We start from the raw sequence: 7680 nt of genomic DNA on the forward strand, positions 1-7680 counted from the left end.
ACAGAGCATTGCAACAAGGATATGAAGAATTCACAGCCCTATGAAAAGGGAAAGCCAGACACTGCACCTAAACGGGCTGCATGGCCCCACAGGTACCCCAGGCAGTACAAAGCACCTAGTGTCTTTTCAGAGAATCAATAATGTAGAGGAGAGTTGATCTTAAGCTAAGCTTGTGGTGAGTACAATGAAAATGAATCAATAAATAGGTGAACTTCTAACTGTGCTATGATTTAAACTGCAAAGTACAGCAATTTGCTAACTGGCCCAGCATGCCAGCGGTTTTGGCAAAGTGATGAGTAAGACAGACCACTTTGAAGACCTGGAGATTATTGGGAAAATATTTCAGACATGAAATGCAAAGCAGAGCAGGATGATTAAGGAATGGAGAAGTGGGGAAAACTGAGGGCGAGCCATCTAGGCTTCTGGTGAACAAAACGGATTATAGAAGAGGGCAGCAAGTTAAGACAGTAAGAGAAGGATCAGCAGTTCGGTAGGTTCTGGTCAATGGAGTGGAGCGAGTATTTCAGGGAGAAAGACAATAGCAGAGCACACAGCCAACTGAAGGACAAAGGATGAGGTCACCCACCAGCTCCACGTTTTTCTGTTTGCTCTCCATATTGGTAACTTTGGTGTCTTTCCTCCACAGCAGGTCCTAGAGGCAGGAGGGAAGATAGGCTGGCTGGCTGCAGAGTGCAATCCACATCTGCTGCCTGCCTGGCCAGGAGGACTCCAGCTGATCAGCATAGCCAGAAAGGCTTTCAGAAACTTTAATTCTAGATCAGGGGTCCTCAAACCACGGCCCGCGGGCTGGATACGGCCCCCCAGGGTCCTCAATCTGGCCCCCGGTATTTACAGAACCCGTCCCATCCTGTCCCCCACCCGCCAGGGGTTGGGGGGGGAAGCCAAGCAGCCACAGATGACTGCCTGCCACTTCATCTGCACGCCGGCCCCCTGTTTAAAAAGTTTGAGGACCCCTGCATCCATGACAAGCTATAGGAAAAGCTTTTACATAGACTCTTAACCAGAAATACAGCATAAGAATTTGTGATAGTTACCCATTTTTTTCTGAGGCAGGTTGGGAATGAACCGTTATTACTTGGCAAAGGGTAATTTTCTAGTAATGATTGGTTATTGAATAAGTGGTATGGAGTGTCTGTGCAGATCAAGGCACCTTCCCTTGATATTGCACTGTCTTGAAAAAGGAAGGTGAAAATAGCTGTTTTACAGGAAGAACTGTAAATAACTGGCTTAGCTGAGCACCTGCATGCAATATACTGGAAATCACTCATCTGCACTTCCTAATACAGAGTCCTTTCTTATTTGTTCCTTACAAATTAGATCTCCTTCAGTTAATTTTGCATGCTTTCAAGCAATTACTGTAAAAGACTGAAGGCATGGAATGATAATGATATTAAAAAAGACAAATGAGAAACCATTGGAGAAATCTTACAGAAGAAACTGTGGGTCTAGCAGCACTGATGTGCATTCACTAATGCTAGAATTTCACCCTGAACAAATCACCAGACCAAAGAATCTGTCTAATAACTTCCAGCTCTTCCATTTTCCCATCGACTGACATTGCATCACTCCAATATGGTCTCTCATTTCTACTTGCCTCTCTGAGCTCCTGTTGTTTAAATTACACTTCCTAAAACTAGATTCCAAGGATCTCAGAGTAGGGACTTTCTTTTCTAATCTATGTAACATAATCATAAAAACTATGTGAATCACAACTGGAGCTTTGCACATGGGTTATATTTTCAGACATGCTGACGGAACAGAGCAACCAGGCTCTGAAACTCGCCCTAATCAAGCACAACTTGCTGGTCATTATGAAATATTATCTATGAAGATGAATGTTGTAGATGTATTATAGTCAGACATTTTTAAGATACTAGATAGGTCTTCACAGTCTGTAAAAATACAAGCTGACAGCAGGCTTTCCACATTCTTTCAGCCTGATTAATGCAAATTATAACACCTTTTCAGGCATCCTTCAAAACTTAATGCACTGTTCTGACCAGATGCCTGTGTTTTATTTACCTGAGTTTTCTCATGTACTGAAACGTTCAGCTGTCTCATGGCTAAAAACATTTCTGATACACAGAAATGCATCTGTTCCAAACCCAATTTTATCCTTGTAGATCTTAGGATGGAGGGTCAAAAAGAAAGGGTAAGAGTTAAACCTAAGGGTCTTTCTAGAACACCATGAGTGTGAAAATAAAATACTGATGTGGGAAATATCCTTTGAAATACCCTTAATAATCAAGTCCTGCAGTGTAGCTCTACCATCTTTACTGTTGCAGCTCTAAGCCCGACCTTGCTCATTGTATCCTGCTCCTTTCTGAAAACTGATAAACTGGCATCTGCAGTTCAGTATGTCCAGAACACAGCAAAGGCAAGACCAGAAGGGTGCACAGAGCAGGCAAAGCGTGTCATCTCAGCACCAGTATGGGAGCAGCTGTGAGAAATAAATTACTTCAGCTTTTGTCATTGCACTGGAGCATCTACAGTAGCAGGAACTGGGCCTTCTGACTCTGGAGCAGCAAGAGCCACTCTCACTCCTCTGGAAGCCTCTCCTGGAAGCAAGATCTTGTTCACATTTTTCTTAAAGAGAAAGGGCAGTTTGCTGGAGCAACAAATAAAAAGATTAAGACTGGTGTCAGGCATTTCCCCCTTACCTAGAAGACTCACTTGCTCCTCTGCTGGTGGCTGAAGTCTTTAACAGGACACCCAGACCACATGGAGGAATTTACTCCTTAAGAAACTGTAGAAGAAAAAGAGGTGGCATTTGCAAGGTAGAGGAGAAGCGCTACCTGGAAGGCTGAAGTTACCTGATCAGTTTGCATCTCAAATTATAACCGTGTCCTGGACAATACCAGCAAAATCGGGGAGAAATTCCCACTGTGGTACAAACCTGCAAAGATGCACAAACCAGTATCAGAATCCAGGGATGTAACATCCCATCTTTGCCACAATAAAAACCACAGAGCAGTTGGACAGATTGAAGTGCAAATTAGAATGAGAGGGATATTGAAATATTTTGGAAAATTTAAACTGTAGTTTGGAAAATTTGGAAAATATTTTGGAAAATTTGAGATGTAGAAATTGAGGCCAAATATACAAGCACAGTGCTGGGAAAGAAGCAGGTGGGGTATTTTTAATATATACTACACTTGTAAAACTAGAAAAACTATCACTCACCTGCAGAATATCAATTTATTAATAAAAATTTTATCTAATTCCTTTCAGTGAACATCAACGAACTTTGTGCACAAGGCAGAAGTAGTAAGTTATATTTTGACCTTAGCAAGATTTTTCATAATTTCTTACAAGATACTGTCACAGACAAACTAAGGAAAACTGGTCTAGGCAAAAGGAGACAAATGTGGAGCTTATACTGGGTCACAAACTATAAATGAGACAATGTCTCACTGTTGTGAAAGAGGCAAATGCCAAACAGAATACACAAACTACACTATAGTCCATGAAACACATGAAATAATCCTTTCTGTTATTTAGCACTAGTAAGGCCATGTGAAGAGCTATAACCAGTGCTGGGAAAAGTCAGCATGAGGACAAAAAAATGCTTTGTGAAGGAATATGGTATTATGTGGTCTGGCAAAAGGAAGTCTGATGACAACATGACAATCTTCAAAAATGTGAAAGGCATCTGAAAACAGGAAATTAGTATGCTATATGTCCATGACAGACATGAAAGCAGTTACAGGGCTGCAACAAGACAGAAATGAGAAAGCTTTCTAGTGATGAAAACAGAAAAAGTATAGGAGATATTACCTGAGAAGTGGCTTATTAAAAAAAAAAAACCCAACAAAAAACCCCAAAACAACCAACCAAACAAAAAACAACCAAAAAAACAAACCACCCCCACCCCCAGACCTACAAACCCAACAACTAAAACCGAGTGTGCATTAGGGAGGGGGTAGATCCAACGGATCCTCCCTTGGGCCTGTACAATAAACCACTGCACTCCTTAAGGTGCTTCCTTCCTGAACCTTTGTTTCTACACTTTTCAAATGAGATGAAACACTGCATTTGCTTCTTTCATCCTGTTCCAGAGCTGTCATAAGAAGAAACAAGCAAAAGATTTCTCCTTTGTCTGTCAGCCAACTGAAATAAATTCATTGAGGCCTGCATGGGTTAGTTTCCTCCATCACACATATGTTTTAGTATTGACATTGATGGCCACTGGAGTGGACATTGTCTTTCCTTGTTTAGTTGCCTGTGTAATTGAGATAGAGCTTCTCTTCTAAAAGATTCTATCAACACCAGTTTCTGTTTGTTTCTTCTATAAAATCAGTGAGGAAGTTGCATTCAAACTTACCAGAATATAAAATGTAAATTTAGCAGGTTACTAGATATTTCTACCAGTAATAAACTAGTAAGCTAGTTGTAGTTCATGATCTAGACTACAAAGTGGTTACGGTGAAGTGTGGTTTACATAAATAACTTGCCAGAAAAATGTTTCCCTATAAACTGTCTGAGCACAAGATAACAAATTATCATAGCATAAATCTGACTCAAGGTCAGAAATGCCCCGCAACACTATATTCTCCTAAGTATAATGTTACATCCATGCATTTATCTTCTACAGGCTCAACCACAACACATCACTTATTTCAGTAATAGCTCACTCTTGATGGGCAGAATGGAATTTTGGAGGTTTTTTTCTGGCAAGGCTTTCATAGCTGAGCAGACTTTACCATGATCAGCTCTGCCTTATAGATGTTTTTAACCAAAGTCAGCATTTTAGTATCATAATACCCTGTATCTTGCAAGAATACATTTTGCATAATTCTTGCAGCCAACTCTAACTTTAAAGGGCACAGGTTTTTTTCCACTAAGATGGAAAAAACATGTACTAAGTACGTCTCTCAGCTTTTAGCACTTCATGCCTGTACTAGCCAAGAGCTGGCAGTCACATACTCTCAGCTACCAACATCTTCAATTGTCCAAAGCCGCCTTCTCATCATGTAGCAAGTGCTGCCACCACAGCCCATAGCCTTGGGCTCCCCACCTTGGTTTCAAGAGCGTGTAGGTGTGTGGGAAGCTGAGAGAGGCCACATGAGCCACTCTGATAGCAGCAGCCTGCTCCTACTCACACTTCTTGAGCGTTGCTCAGATCTCTGCAGCAACAGGCTGCAGGCACAGAAGCAGCACGCTTCTCGCAGGTGTCTGTGTAAGTGTTCCTGTAAGTGCATGTGCGTCAGAAGATGTGACACTTCCAGCAAACAATGAGCCTTGTGTGCATATGTTGCACACGTGGTCTGCACAGGTACAGCAAATCCAGCACCCCTGGGAAAGTGTGGAGCGACTCTTGTGGGACAAGTCTGCTGCTTATAAGCAATAATGCCCACCTTATCATGGGAAAGAGCTAGCTGTCTTGGCTCCATTTGACTCCATAAGATGCTTGGTGGTCTTCCTCAGCTGGAGAAGCATAGCATCAGTGATGCACAAAGCGAAGGCCTGTTTGGTGTCAGCCATTAACACTGGACATAACAGTATGTCATTTGGGCTCCTTCTCAAGGAGACTGCCAACCTGAAGAGCCCCAGTCAAGATTAATACTAGAAAATTACCAAAAAATTGTCCACAGCAGACTAACAGGAATGTGACTGCCATGGGAAAGGCTTATCTCCTGAAAATGGCATTCCTAATATTTACAAACTAGTAAAAGGTTGTCATTTCACTCCATTTACCAAAGAGCAGTGACAGTACAACAGCTATGCTGAATGTTGCTTTGAAATCCTCTCGTTTGAGATTTCAAAGGTACTTCAGCAATACTAATATACTGACTTCTTTTTTGTACAGCCTCAGGAAAAGGATAAATAACAGCCTCTATCTTAAAGAGAATCAGTTTACATAAAATCACACAGGAAGTTGTGGTGGAGCTGACTGTTTCACAGATTATGTCCTACTTTGCTACTTTCATCACAACACGCTTTCTCCTCGCTAATTGTCTATTAACTGTGTCACACGATGATCGTGATAGATATGACAGTCCACACCAAGGGGTACTTAATAGCCATTCTTCACTCAGTTCTGTTACATAATACACTTTTAATAATAAATACACTAAATTACATATTTATTGCATTGCATAATTATTGATCCAAGTAAATTAATAATAGAAACTAGAAACTAAAATTACATTGATTGTTTAAGCATTCCATGAACTATTTTTTCTTTAAAGAAACTGTGCTAGGTACAGGCACCTGTAGCACACTAGATAATGTTAGACATCGTATGTTTCAAAGGACATGGCTATCCACAACCTCCTGTCCACAGCCTTCGCTATAATGCTATCAGCCCCTTCTCAATCATCAGTCTTTATGATAGGACAGGTTTGCAGCTTTTACAACCCTGAGTTGGCTAATGCTAATTCATTTACAGGTATCAACAGCATCTGCATTTCACGAGCACAGTTAGTTAATGGTACTGGCTTTTAACAAGCAAAACTGACATTGTGGTTACCTGTTGATGACCACCTCAGAAAAGGAAATCACTGAGAGGTTATCACACACAAAAAAAATTATGCAAACCATAGACATAATCTGTCTGGATCAATTTTTTCCATCTTAGATGGTACACGTGACTTGACTGCTTCACAGATGTGGGAGGGATCCCTGCACTCAGAACGCAAGATAATTTTGTTGATTTTTCTATCTTGCCCTTTAGCAATCTTCAAACATTTCTTAAAAATTTCAGACCAAAAGAATTAAAGCTCCAGTTATGCATATCTTCATCTGTGTCCCAGGAGAGCCTAGGTGCTGCAGACATGCTGAGAGTATGTGTGAACACCTCATAGCACAAGAGGCATCAACAGCAGGTAGGAACACCTTTATCCAGAAGTATGACTGGAAGGATTGTCATCTCCTCAAGCAATAAAAGGTGTAATGTTTGTAACACCTAGGATGTAGAGGGCATACACTTTTGCCTATGACAGTTACAAATCCTCATCTCTGAATACATTGCTATGACCACTTAGGAGTATTGTTCCTTTGAGGAGGTAGGAAGTGAAAGGTAAACCCTGATTGCTACACTCCCAACCACTGCAGCTGGGGTGATCTTGTAAAAATAACAAACAGAAAAAAAAGATGAGCTCTTTAGACATAAACCCGGAACTTCTGCCTGCAAAAAGTGAGCTGAGTCCAAGGCTCACTTCAGGGACTGTAGCATGCAGGCTTGCATTCAATACTCACTGCAGCACTCGTTCGTTCAAGAGTCAGGGCAGGCAGCACCAGAACACAGATTTCCCCCTCCACAGACAGGCACCCTAACTGTTGAATGAGAGGAATTAAGATCCTTCTCCAGGAATCAATGCATCTTGTGGTTTCACGATTTTTAATTTTTTGATTAAGCTGAACAGCGCACTTTTTCATGTGAGCTGTGTGAATAGGCTCTATTGACATTTATCGGTTGGCACGGAGTATGTGACCAGAAAGCCAGGGCAGAACAAAGGGAGGAAACGCGAGCGCTGTGAGGACAGCGTGTGAGAGCTGCACAGCCGCTGACCCCTGCCCTGCAGGGCAGACTCCCGCCGGGCCTGCCCGCCCCGAACACCGGGCACCCGCCCTGTCGGTACCGGGCCGCCAGCCGCAGCGACACAGTCCGTTCGCGCTACCTGGGCCCCAGCCAGCCAGGCGGAGGCTGCTACGGGC

This window comes from Falco biarmicus, chromosome 2 (genome assembly GCF_023638135.1).
Source record: "Falco biarmicus isolate bFalBia1 chromosome 2, bFalBia1.pri, whole genome shotgun sequence".
Taxonomy (NCBI): Eukaryota; Metazoa; Chordata; class Aves; order Falconiformes; family Falconidae; genus Falco; species Falco biarmicus.